At 42.0% G+C, this 14229-nt stretch overlaps 1 pseudogene across 1 annotated transcript in view; it reads left to right on the forward strand.

Moving 5' to 3' along the window:
- Positions 1-14229, forward strand: part of LOC309715621 (platelet-derived growth factor receptor beta-like) — a 46526-nt pseudogene that overhangs the window by 16647 nt on the left and 15650 nt on the right. The window contains exons 14-20 of the transcript XR_014280692.1: positions 1076-1170; positions 1316-1448; positions 2151-2252; positions 9107-9211; positions 10219-10321; positions 10393-10514; positions 10663-10778. The product of XR_014280692.1 is annotated as a platelet-derived growth factor receptor beta-like (transcript). The remainder of the gene's footprint in view (positions 1-1075; positions 1171-1315; positions 1449-2150; positions 2253-9106; positions 9212-10218; positions 10322-10392; positions 10515-10662; positions 10779-14229) is intronic.

Consider the following 14229-nt stretch of genomic DNA (forward strand, 5'->3'; position numbering starts at 1 on the left):
CCTCTTGTACTTTTCCCAATGTTGTGTAATTTTTTCAGTGTTATTCTCCCAACGCTGCCGATCTCCGACTGTATTCCCTTGTGTTGTCTTGTTGTTGTGTGTGTAAGTCGGGGGGGGGGGGTCCTATTCCTCTGTGGGGCAAGCTGCATATGGCCAATAAAGCATTCATTCATTCATTCATTCATTAAAGAGCCAGGAGAACCTGTCACTGTCTGAGCTGGCAGACCGTGGCGGGGTTAGAGGGTGGACCCAATTGCAGACACATGGAGTGGAGGTGAATGTTTAACAAAAAGCAAGCCGTAATTGTTGGCGGGAAAAAATAAAAACAAAACAAAACCCAGAGGCAAACAGGGAACTGACAAATACAAAGAAAAGCCTGAAACTTGGAAATGCAGGTGGAGATACACAGGGGACGATGAACAGATGATCTGACTGGTAGCAACGGAGAATACACACATGAGGAAACAGGGAACAGGAAGGGAACACAGCTGTAACTAATCGAAGAAGATGAGACATGGAGAAAGCAAAACAGAAACCGGCACCCGACACAGACTGTCAAAGTAAAACAGGAGGCACACGAAAGTAGAAACAGGGATGACAAGAGGGAACAAAAGTGAGGCACAGGAACATCTAAGCACTAGAAATCATTAATAACCAGAAACAATATCAATAATCGCAAACATAAACACGGAGTCACTAGACTCCGCATCATGACAGAACCGGCACCCTCCCCTCACCCCCACCGGTCCTTGAGCCTTGTTCTGCTGGAGGTTTCTGTCTCTTCTTTAGCTTCTTTACCTTACAATATAAAACGCCTTGAGGCAGTTGTGGTGATTTGGCGCTATATAAATAAAATTGCTTTCAATAAGAGAAGCTCTATTTAGGATAAACCCACAAGAAAAGATGATCAGTACTGGGTGAGAGGGATAAAGTCAAGCCTCCTGCTAAAAAAAGTTAATATTAAAACAAAATAATAATTAATCCTACAGTTTTTGGCAGGTTTTGTTTGTTTTTTTGTTGTTTAGGGTAAATTATTGTGTTTATTTCTAACATTTCTTATGTTATCTGTGTTCAGCTCTCCTGTCTCAGGTGGTGGTCTTAGCAGTAGTCCTGGTGTTGGTCATCATTGCTGTCATCTTCCTCATCATCCTCATCATCTTATGGAGGAAAGTTAGTATTCAGATGAAATAAACGTCTAGCTGAACAGTAGTACTAGCTCCATTACTGTTGCATGGACCGTCAAATATTTGCTGCATGTTCATGTAACTTCATGAATCCACCAAAGTATTTGGTTCCGTTTTATTTCTGTGTGTAGAAACCTCATTATGAAGTTCGTTGGAAGGTGATCGAGTCTGTGAGTCCTGATGGACAGCAGTACACCTACCTCGACCCCACCCAGCTGCCCTACAGCCCAACCTGGGAAATAGACAGAGACCATGTAGTTCTTGGTAAGACTGCAAAACCATATTTTATGTAACAATGAGATTAATTCATCAATGTCTCTCCCTCATTGTGCCTTACACGGCACGAGTCTTTGTGTCCTGGGTTTTGTCTTTGGCTCCAAACAGGTATAAACCTGTTTTTGCCTTCAAACACTTCTGGATTGTTTTCACATAATTTTCAGTGTGATTATTGATCTGCTATCTATGGAGCTCTGTCTCAGCAATTTGACTCTCAGTGACCCTCATCCTACCTCCACTAGGTGTGAAGATTGATGATTGTGCAGCTGAGGATTCTGGGCCATTCATGAAGGCGTTTCCTGATTGTAAACAGAAATTTCCCCTGGGAGATTGTGTTTCAGATGTTTTTCAGATCTTCCTCATGCTGCAGAATATATTCAATGTTCCAATGAGCACTTGGAACAAACTGCAAATCTTTGATTTCATCAAGAAAGTCATCAAGAAACTCAACCAACCACGATACTGTCCAATCACACCTGAGCCTGAGAAAAAATGGGACAACTGTGTATAAAAACTCAATTCCTTATCAGATTCTTTTATATCAAAGCTGAAATTCACATTTGGACTGAATTGTTCCACATCTAAAGACTATGTTACTGACCTTTAAGCTTTGGAGTAAGTTGCAGTTTGAAGTAAGATGAGAAAGTCATTCTATCATCGCAGAAACCCCATCTGCCTCTCTGTCTTCAGGACAGGTGCTGGGTTCAGGGGCTTTCGGACGTGTTGTTGAGGCAACCATCTCTGGTCTGATTAATTCTCATTCTACAAAGGCGGCCGTGAAGATGGTCAAACGTACGTAGCTGTCTGTCTGTCTTTCAGTCTCTCTGACTGTCTGTCTGTCAGTGGTTTGTATCATGTCTATCTAACAGACTCCAATTTGTGCATGTAAATGGAGAGTCTTCTTCACACACTTCACACAAGTTTAATTATGGAGTTGCACAGGGTTCAGTGCTAGGACCAATTCTGTTTACATTATACATGCTTCCCTTAGGCAGCATCATTAGAAGACATAGCATACATTTTCACTGCTATGCAGATGACACCCAGCTCTATCTGTCCATGAAGCCAGATGACACACACCAATGAGTTAAACTGCAGGAATGTCTTAAAGACATAAAGACCTGGATGGCCGCTAACTTTCTGCTTCTTAATTCAGATCAAACTGAACTTATTGTACTCGGCCCTGAAGATCTTAGAAATATGGTATCTAACCAGATTCTTACTCTGGATAGTAATGGATTGCATTTATAAAGCGCTTTTCTAGACACTCAAAGTGCTTTACAATTCCACTAGTCAGTCACTCTCACATTCACACACTGGTGGAGGCAAACCACAGTTATAGCCACAGCTGCCCTGGGGCAGACTGACAGAAGCGAGGCTGTCATCGGCCCCACCAGCCAACACCAGTAGGGTGAAGTGTCTTGCCCAAGGACACAATGACCAGGACAGACAAAGCTGGGGATCCAACTGGCAACCTTCCGGTTACAAGATGCGCTTCCCAACCCCCTGAACCACGGTTACCCCGTGGATGGCATTACCTTGGCCTCCAGTAAACTGTGAGGAACCTTGGAGTCATTTTTGACCAGGACATGTCCTTCAATGCACATATTAAACAAATATGTAAGACTGCTTTCTTCCATTTGTGCAACATCTCTAAAGTTAGAAATATCCTGTCTCAGAGTGACGCTGAAAAACTAGGCTGGACTACTGAAATTCATTATTATCAGGATGGCCTAAAAACTCCCTGAAAAGCCTTCAGTTAATCCAAAATGTTGCAGCAAGAGTCCTGACAGGGACTAGAAAGAGAGAGCAGACTTCTCCTGTTTTGGCTTCCTGTTAAATCCAGAATTCAAAATCCTGCTCCTCACATACAAGGTCTTAAATAATCAGGCCCCATCTTATCTTAATGACCTTGTAGTACCATATCACCCTATTAGAGCACTTCACTCTCGCTCTGCAGGCCTACTTGTTGTTCCTAGAGTATTTAAAAGTAGAATGGGAGGCAGAGCCTTCAGTTTTCAGGCCCCTCTTCTGTGGAACCAGCTTCCAGTTTGGATTCAAGAAACAGACACTATCTCTACTTTCAAGATTAGGCTTCAAACTTTCCTTTTTGCTAAAGCATATAGTTAGGGCTGGACCAGGTGACCCTGAATCCTCCCTTAGTTATGCTGCAATAGACATAGGCTGCTGGGGGATTCCCATGATGCACTGGGTGTTTCTTCTTCACTCACTAATAGACCTCTCTGCATTGAATCATATCTGTTATTAACCTCTGTCTCTCTTCCACAGCATGTCTTTTATCCTGTCTTCCTTCTCTCACCCCAACCAATCACAGCCCTCCCTGAGCCTGGTTCTGCAGGAGGTTTCTTCCTGTTAAAAGGGAGTTTTTCCTTCCCACTGTTGCCAAAGTGCTTGCTCATAGGGGGTCATATGATTGTTGGGGTTTTCTCTGTATGTATTATTGTAGGGTGTAAATTACAATATAAAGTGCCTTGAGACAACTGTTGTTGTGATTGGTGCTGTATAAATACAACTGAATTGAACTAAATTGATTGAAACATTAATTAAAGGCAGGACTTCTTTGAGCAGTTTTATAGGAATGGGGTCTAAAAGACACATTGATGGTTTGGAAGAAATATTTACAAAGTTAACTCAGAAAGATCAATTGGAGAAAAGACTCTAAATGAGTATCAATGGTACTGAAAGTAGCTGTAGATAATGTTACATCTGTGAGATGATTATGAGTCATTTTTTCTCTAATGGTTAAAATCGTATTTGTGAAGAAGTTCATGAAGTCATTACTAGTTAACGTTAAAGGGAGGGTTGGCTCAACGGTGCTCTGACTTTTTGTCAGCCTGGCTACAGTGCTGAAGAGAAACCTGGGGTTGTTCTTATTTTCTTCAATCAGTGATGAATAGTAAGATGTTCTGGCTTTGCGGGGGGCTTTCTTATAAAGCAGCAAACTATTTCTCCAGGCTAAATGATGAGCTTCTAAATTTGTGACATGCCATTTTCTCTCCAGCTTACGAGTCATCTGCTTTAGGCTACGTGTTTGAGAATTATACCACGGAGTCAGGTACTTCTGATTTAAGGCCTTAGTTTTCACAGGAGCTACAGTATCCAGAGTCGTACGTAGTGAGGAGGTAAAATTATCCTCCTAAGACCCGAACTCTTCCACAGCATGCATTTTTAATTTCTCTTTGATATTTGGGCTGATTGGGACCCGATGAATGTAAAAACAAAGAATCACCAGATTTTTTTTTTACCTAATTTTTGTTTCTAAGAAAAATCAGAGCCACATATGAGGATATTTGTTTAAAATTTCGATAGAACAGTAGCAGTATAATGTCCTCGTAAGTGGATATCAGGCAGTTTTAGAGCAAAATTGAGTATTTTGGTCTAAATAACCCAAAATGTGATGTCCACATATGTGGAAGCCAGGTCCTAGGAGGTTAATAGCAAGATGATCGACCTCTGTTGGAGTAGCGTTCAGGTAGCTGCTCTGCTCTGTGTTGGTACAGGGCATTGAAGATGATAACAGTGGGTGTGTGGAGGTAAACACAGATGACACGAGAGCTCTCGATTAACACTGCTGGTTTATTACTCATCACCACACAACTGAATACTTTTCCCTCCAAAACACAGCAACAACACTTCCTGAGAACTGGGTGTGAGTGGAGCCCTCCAGTGGTCCGCCACAGGTGGATTATATTCTTAAACTTAGTTACAGCACTTTCAGAAAGTCATCTACTGTGATGAAGTCAACTCTCCGCTGCTGTGTAATCAATTATTGTAAATGTAAATGTTATCAGGAAATGTTTAGGGTAAGGAAATGATAAGGACACACTGATGGAAAGTCTCTGGACCCTGCTGTTCAAAGATGGACCAGTCTGTGAGATCAAGACAGTCCTATAGTTGGAGAAGAACATCATCTGCTTCATGTCACCATACACATGGTTGACTGTCCTATCCCCCTGGTAGAATCCTGAACAAGTTGGTGGAATTTCAATCCAAAGTAAAGTCGAGGCTTAGGCCGAGGCTGATGTCTGTTAGTTCCTGATGACTGAAAGTGATCAGTGAGTTGCAGGAAGGAGCAAAGAAAAGGCATGAAAAACCCAAAAAGGTGCACAGTAGTTGGGAGCGCTGTGCTGCTGCATACCTATGTGCTACCGTATGTGCTGCCATCTTGAGGGGGTTTAATACTTTGGCCAGATTTCTAGAAATGAGAGCTGCTCCATCCAAAGTATCCCCTAAGAAGACCAGGTTTCCGCCAGAAACTTTCCCAATTATCTATGAAGCCCGCATCGTTTTTTTGACACCACTCAGACAGCCAGCAATTTAAGGAGAACATGCGGCTAAACATGTCACTCCTGGTCTGATTGGGGAGGGGACCAGAGAAAAATACAGAGTCCCACATTGTTTTGGCAAAGTTACACACCGATTCAATATTGATTTTAGTGACCTCCGATTGACATAACCTGGGTGTCATTACAGCCAGTGTGAAAATATAGTTAGGGCTGGACCAGGTGACCCTGAATCCTCCCTTAGTTATGTTGTAATAGACGTAGGCTGCTGGGGGATTCCCATGATGCACTGAGTTTTTCCTTTCCAGTCACTTCTCACTCACTATGTGTTAACAGACCTCTCTGCATTGAATCATATCTGTTATTAACCTCTGTCTCTCTTCCACAGCATGTCTTTTATCCTGTCTTCCTTCTCTCACCCCAACCGGTCGCAGCAGATGGCCCCGCCCCTCCCTGAGCCTGGTTCTGCCGGAGGTTTCTTCCTGTTAAAAGGGAGTTTTTCCTTCCCACTGTCGCCAAAGTGCTGCTCATAGGGGGTCATATGATTGTTGGGTTTTTCTCTGTATCTATGAAGCACCTTGAGGCAACTTTTGTTGTGATTTGGCGCTATATAAATAAAATTAAATTGAATTGAATTGAATTGAAAAGCAGTTTCACCAACAGGTTCCTTCAACAGAATTCAGCATTAATGAATCAATGGTAAAGAAGTGGAAGAAGAGCAGTTTTTGGCTTGCACCACATTCCAAACGTGCTTCGTCTCTTTGCCATTACTGTCACCCGGCAGAATTTGCAGATGATATTGCTTGCAGCCGCTGCATTGCTTTCCACCAAAACAGGCGCAGCTTGATGACACACATGTGCTATTGCGGTAGAGCGGTATAGTTAAAATTCCTACTGTTGGCCAGATTTATATAGTTTCTACCGTATACCATTTAAACCGCCCACCCCTATTTATACCTATATGTAGCACTTATGTGGGTTTATATACAGTACCAATGGATAATAACCAAGGTGATTAGTAATATCGGCTAGTATCAGAAGAGTAAGAATGACTCTTAGAGCTCTGGTACAGAGAAATGAATGACAGAGAAACCAGACAAAGCACAGTTGTGTGGCTTAAAGGAAATTTTAGTGATTTAAGCCTTTTTTTAAAAAGATGTTTTTTTAAACAACACAGAATTACAACACATTTTAACAAAGATTTGAAGTATATAAAATTTCCCCCAAAGTAGCAAAAAAATAAATTAAATTAAATTAAATTGTGCACAAGTAAAGAATGAGTCTTTTAGGTCCAAATGGTACCAGTGGGGCCCATGACAAATGGATGTATTGCAACAAAGTTCTGTTCAATGAGAAGTGTGTGCGTGTGTTTGTCTGTCCTACCGCATTACTTGTACAGTGCAGGATTGCAGTCCATCAATGTGCAAAAGAGTGTGCGCACATATGTGTATTGTCCACTAGAATCTCAGGTTGGCTCCAATGAACACTGGAATACTCCGGGATTTGGAATCGCTGAACTGGTCCTTGGATTCGTCCCAAATAAATAAGTATATCACTCCTTTTAAGAAATGGAATAATATGCAAAAAATTATCAGAAACTGAACAAAGTGCATATAATCAATTTCAATAACATGTAAACAGGTGACTTCAGTCTACGAATAGGAATATTAACATAGATGTGCTTCACGTACCATAGGCCTAATAGTACAAGTGGAAATACACTAAAAATTACCTCCACATATCCATTACTGAGCATAGTAAAATAACCGATTGACATCAAAACAGTATAAGGAAGGTGTCGCTCTGTCCTCTATGACAGCAAACACAAAACTGTACTTCATGAACAATATCAGTTTAAATGGTTTTTAACTTGTTAGAGCTTACCGATAAAAATGTTTTAGCCCACCTGCTCTGATCGGCTGTAGAAGCAAGACACTAAAACTTGGGAGCTGGTACTAAAGAGGGACAAGAGCTACCTAGAGCTTTACCGATTGGCTTACACGAGAGGAGTGGAATAAAACAATAGGCTCTCATCAGAGCTCATCAACACTTGGAAAAAAAAAACCTCTTGTTTAACCAAAACACATATATAAATCTGCGTCCCTTTTAGGTTTACATAAATATATTGATTTTGTTTCACTGTCATTAAAGAAGGACTATAAGAGCAGAAATAATGAACATGAAATTAGATGATTTTAGAAACTGGGTTACACCTATTTCTATATTTATCTATCAATATCTCTGTTTCTACACTAATTTTATATGAGTGCTTGTTGGTTATTGTATATTTGCTACTATGACAACTCAGTTTACCTCTGGGATTAATAGATTCTGATTCTGAGTTATAATTTTACTGAATTTACATTTACCCTTAGCCAGCAGTTTTACATTTCCCTCAATGTCGCCTGCTCTTGCCCCTGGAAGACAATTGACTATGATTGCCGGTGTCTGTAGCTTCACATGTCTGAGAACAGAATCATCAATTACCAGAGTTTGACCCCCAGCGGGTGTGTCGCCGAGTGGGGAAAAATGGTTAGACACATGAACAGGTTGGTGGTGTACCTGGACCTTTTGTTTAAGACAATGCTTCCTCCTCACCGTCACCCAGCCGCCCTCTTTCCCCAGCTGCTTGGGGTCTGCCGGGGAATAGCTAGCGGGGCCTACGCTATCTTTGGCTGCCCCAGCTACAGGGGCCTGGCTAGCTGCGGGTGAATGAAGGGTGCGAAGCTGAGTCTCCAATTCAGTAATCCTGGCCTCCAGAGCTGCAAATATGCTGCATTTGTTACAAGTATCATTACTGCTAAAGGACGCAGAAGAGTAACTAAACATCTGACACAATGAGCAGGAAAGTGCAGGAGGGACACGTGAAGAGGCCATGCTGCTAGCGAGTGCGTTATAAGCTAAGCTAAGCTAGCAAAACAGTAAAGACACAGTGAGTGAATACTTTGGCTATAAATTAGGTAGTGAGTACACAGAGACTGTGCTTTGGATGAAGTAAGTGAAGATTATGCTGTGAAATAAAATGTTATCTGTAAGTGTTTAATTAAATTGGCTGCACAGGTGAGCTACACAAATGGAACAGGAAGTGATACTCTACCACAGAGAGAACCAACACCAAATGACAGCACCACATACTGTCTAGCTGTGTGTCTGTGACACTCTGACTGTCTGTCTGTCTCTTGTTTGTTTGTATGTCTGACAAACTCTTCCTGACTGTTTTTTTTTTGTCTGTCTGTCTGAATGTATCTGTTTGTCTGTAGGTCTGTCTCTCTGTCTCTCTGTTGGTTGGGCTATCTACCCGTCTGTCTGACTGTCTGACTGACTGACTCTGTCTTTCTGCAGCGAGAAGTGATGCAGTTCAGTCTCTGATGTCAGAGTTGAAGGTTTTGGTTCATCTCGGTCCTCACCTGAATGTTGTCAACCTGCTGGGAGCCTGCACGAGAGGAGGTCTCAGTTTACTCCTGATATAATCTTTGTTTAATCCCAAAGTGTTCTTCATATAACCCTAATATCATTCTTAAACAAATCCAGACATATCTCCAAAGGTTGATTTTGTTCATCTGGACGCAGCGTTTTCAGTGGGAGAAACAATTCGTCACTCATCCAAGTGACTTCTTCAGTCTCAGCTGACTGCAGGTTTCCCCAATCTTATAAACAGTACATTTGCATAATTACTGAAACCAGCCCACTGAAGAACCTGGCCTCCCAGCCCATTGTTCCTTCAGTGGTTTCACTGGTTTCAGTCATTTTGCAAATGTACTGTTTATAAGATTTGGGAAACCTGCAGTCAGCTGAGACTGAAGAAGTCACTTGGATGAGTGACGAAACGTTTCTGAAACTGAAAATGCTACACCTCTGTCAGTGCGCCCCAGGGCAGCTCTGGCTACGATGTAGCTTGCCATCACCAGTGTGTGAATGGGTGAATGGCTGAATGTAGTGTAAAGTTCTTTGGGGTCCCTAGGGACCAAATAAAGCGCTATACAAATACAGGCCATTTACCATTTACCATTTTATGTCCAGATGAACAGAATCAACTTTTGGAGATTTACTTACCTGGATGATTGAGCATGCATTAAGACATAATCCAGACATAATTCCAAGCAAATACAGAATTAATCCTCTTCTAATCCTCATTTATTTCTAGACTATTCTTTTCCCGAGTATTCACAAACTAATGTCTATCCTACAGTAAGTAATTTTATTTTTATTTATTTACAAGTTTCCAACTTAACCATGACTGATTATGACCAACACTAATGAGTGAACAGGTGAGGCACACCGACTGTACATAGCGGAGATTAAACAGAGCTGTTCTTGTTATCTGCAGTATCCTGGGATTATAATTTATGGAGATACTTGACTTAGTTCTAACCCAAGTCTTAGTCCTAAACCATCTCCAATGCTGTCCATACTCAAACTGATGCTAACTTAATCCTGACATGTCACCTGTGCAGGTCCCGTCTATCTGATCACTGAGTTCTGTTGTCATGGAGACCTGGTGAACTACCTGCAGAGGAACAAACATACCTTTCTACATGGAGACACACAGACCAAGAGGTCTGTCACACACCCACAGCCACACACACATGTAGATTCTGTCCAGTGCTGACTCACCGGCTCATTCACAGTGACAATGATGGAGGTTACATAGACATGAACAAAGAGGAGAGCGCTCAGTACGTTGCCATGAAGGAGCTCAGCTACGCCGACATCGAACCCGCCGTATACGAGACACCGTACACGCCTGCAGGTGATGGCTGCACACAGTTATGGCCATAAATATGTGGACACACCACACTCCTACCTGCAGAGTCAAGTCACTGAACATCCATATTAAGAAGCTGTTCCATGGACAAGTATGGGATATCTCTGGTTTAACTGGTGTTGTTCTACTTCAGACCAGCAGGAGGCATCATCGCTGCTCCTCAGTGACAGTCCTCTCCTCAGCCTCAATGATCTCATCAGCTTCTCTTACCAGATTGTTCAGGCTATGGACTTCCTATCATCTAGAAAGGTACTAACACTCATAAACGCAAATTGTTCAGTATGTACCTGTCACATGACCATAGGTGATGGGGCCTGATGATTTAAGACGTTGAATGTGAGGAGCAGGATTTTGAATTCTGAATATAACAGGGAGCCATTGCAGCGGAGTGAAGAGTTCGTGGGATGCTCCACAATGCTGGTGGCTTTGTGGATGCAGTGAGTACAATTAGTGTCTGATTACTAGCTAAGTCAGTCAGAGGTCAATAAAGTCAATATTGAATCAGTGTGTAACTTTGCCAAAACAATTGTGGGACTCTGTAGATTTCTCTGGTCCCCTCCCCAATTGGACAAGGAGTGGCATGTTTAGCCGCATCTTCTCCTTAAATTGCTGGCTGTCTGAGTGGTGTCAAAAACAATGTGGGCTTCACCCAGGAGTGCAGAGGTAGGTTGAGTATCCAAAATTGTGCTCAAGTAAGAGTAGCATTACTTTAAAATATTGTTACTCAAGTAAAAGTGAAAAGTAGTCATTCAAAAAATTACTCATGTAAGAGTAAAGAGGCTACACTGACGCTAGGTAGTGTGACGATCCAGCGAGGAAGCAGCATCTCCTGCCGTCTTAAGTAGTCTGCCAGGAATAATGCTTGTGATGAGAAGCTAGAGCAGAATCAGTGTGAATGAGCCAATCGTGTGCATTAAGGGTGGGTTCAGAGGTGGGGAAGCAAAGTCCAGTTCCGCCCTGGTGGGAGACAAAAACACACCACACTCTCTCCAGATGCTGAGAACTATGACAATAAATACACAAATTTTAGTATTTTCCAAAAGAATATATTTAAAAACATTAACAAATTAAAGCTGCAAGCAGCGTTAAGACGGCCCTCGTACCCCGGCGTGTCGAGCCACGCCCATCACCTACGCCCAGCAGGTCCTATCTAATGTCACACTGATGGATTTAACGCGTAGAAGAACAAGATAAAATTTCATTTTGTTCAATGATGATTATACTCTACTTTGCATTTCCTCTTTCCACTAGGTGGCGCTCTAAACATTACTGAGAAATGGCATATCAAACATTTTTGAGCTTGGCTCTCATCATGCCTGTGAAGTTTGGGAGAGACTGGGCATTGTGTCTTTGAATGACAGCAGTTTCGTGCTTTTTGGCGGGTGCTTAAAACTCCGCGTGACGCCATGGCCATGCCATTTCACCAAACGTAAAATGCTTCGCAATATAACATCACAAACATCTTTAGATTCCATTCACTGACAATCACATCAGTCTGATGAGATCCTTAGGAGGAGGTTGTTAAAGTACGAGGCCTGAAAAGAGGAAAAAATGTCACCAAAATTACACCTTCAATTGACAATGGCTGACTTCCTGTTGGATTTGAGGTATTGCTCCAAGACACCTTTTTGTACATCTTGATATCTTACATTAACTTCCCAAGTTTCAGAGTCAAAAATCAAACATAGGGCAAGGGTATTTTGAAGTTTTGTAGGGGGTGCTGTGGAGCCATTTTGCAATATTTAATGAAAATGATCAGACTAAAAGAAAGCTTTCCTCACATTGGAGGTGTGTGCCAGATTTCAAGATTTTTTGAGGTTTCCAAGCCCCTCAAAAGCTACATCATGTTCCATGGTAAAAATGGTAAATGGCCTGTATTTGTGTAGTGCTTTACTTAGTCCCTAGGGACCCCAAAGCGCTTTACACGTTCAGTCATCCACCCATTCACACACACATTCACACACTTGTGATGGCAAGCTACATTGTAGCCAGAGCTGCCCTGGGGCGCACTGACAGAAGTGAATCATGCTGAATCGCCTTGCCACACGGGTGCGCCATTCAATTTAAATTCACAATTAGAATAGAATAGGAGTAATCCTTTAATTGTCCCACAAGGGGAAATTCAGTTGTAACAGCAGCAAGAAAAATACATACACAAACAAACAGTACACAGGGCACAGAGCAGTAACATACAATTTTTTTACATATTTACATCAAGGACAATAGTTACCAAAATCAGAGTACTGTACAGTTATTAAAATTAAATATAATTATGACACTGAAACATCATTGGGGACTGATGTTTATTCTCACCACTTTTCAGATGAATCTGATCATCATGTGAGGAGCAGTACATCCAAGTGTAAGACATGACATTTCCTGTTCCCACTAGGTGGCGCTCTGAGTATTTCTGACAATGTGCATATCAGTCTGTTCAGGGTGGGAGTGTTATCCTGCTTGTGAAGTTTGGGGGCAATCAGACTGGATTCCTTTAAGTTATAGCAATTTTGGTCTTCATGGCGACACATCAATGTTCGCCCTGCTGCTGGGGTCACGCCCTTTGCTGAAAACTCACAGTTTCCAATATGGTAAATGGCCTGTATTTATATAGCGCTTCACTAGTCCCTAAGGACCCCAAAGCGCTTTACACATCCAGTCATCCACCCATTCACACACTGGTGATGGCAGCTACATTCTAGCCACAGCCACCCTGGGGCGCACTGACAGAGGCGAGGCTGCCGGACACTGGCGCCACCGGGCCCTCTGACCAACACCAGTAGGCAACGGGTGAAGTGTCTTGGCCAAGGACACAACGACCGAGACTGTCCGAGCCGGGGCTCGAACCGGCAAACTTCCGATTACAAGGCGAACTCCCAACTCTTGAGCCACGATCGCCCCAATACAGCCCAAGACCAACTCCTTAAGGCTTTCCTAGAGAAATTTAAGGCTGCTGAGGGCACTAATTTCTATACTGCACACCAAAGTTTAAAACATGACATTTCCTATTCCCACTAAGTGGCGCTCTCCCCAATGTCAAATGCGTTGCATTGATGGGCTCATGACTTTTTTGTTTGTCAAAATTTGGGCAAAATTTTATTCATGTAGCTCAAAGTTTGTGTTCTTGGGACTTCATTTAACAATGTATAGGTGGCGCTCCAGACCATTTTGCAATGCTCATATGTGAAACCATTAAAACACGTAATTTTTCACCAGACCTGACATGTGTGCAAAATTTCATGAGTTTTTGAGCATGGTAAACTTGTGCTTTTGTTTTCACTAAATATTATTAATAGTAATATTATTATTATTAATAAACGAAACAGATACAAAAGGGCCTTCGCGGTCTCAGGGCTCGGGCCCCAATTAAGGCACAACAATTCTAATTTCCAGATTTCGGTTTTTCACAACATAAAACTTTTTAACCAATACATACAATAAATAATATAAATATATAAACGGAGCAAACCATATCCAGTGATAAGAATGTGCTGTAGACTTTAAAGTCACTTTTAATCCAAATGGTACAGTAGCCTCAGAGAAAACATTAGAACATGTACATAGAAGCCAGTTTACTTTACCATAAACTATATGGGTGTGCATCTATTTCTGCATATTTAGCAAAAATGTGCCATTTCTTCGCTCAGTGAAATGATGGTTAAGCTTCAGCAGCAGTTTGCTCTCAAGGTTCTTGCTGTGGAGA

The sequence above is a fragment of the Aulonocara stuartgranti genome, assembly GCF_965226115.1.
Source record: "Aulonocara stuartgranti genome assembly, chromosome: 10".
Classification (NCBI taxonomy): Eukaryota; Metazoa; Chordata; class Actinopteri; order Cichliformes; family Cichlidae; genus Aulonocara; species Aulonocara stuartgranti.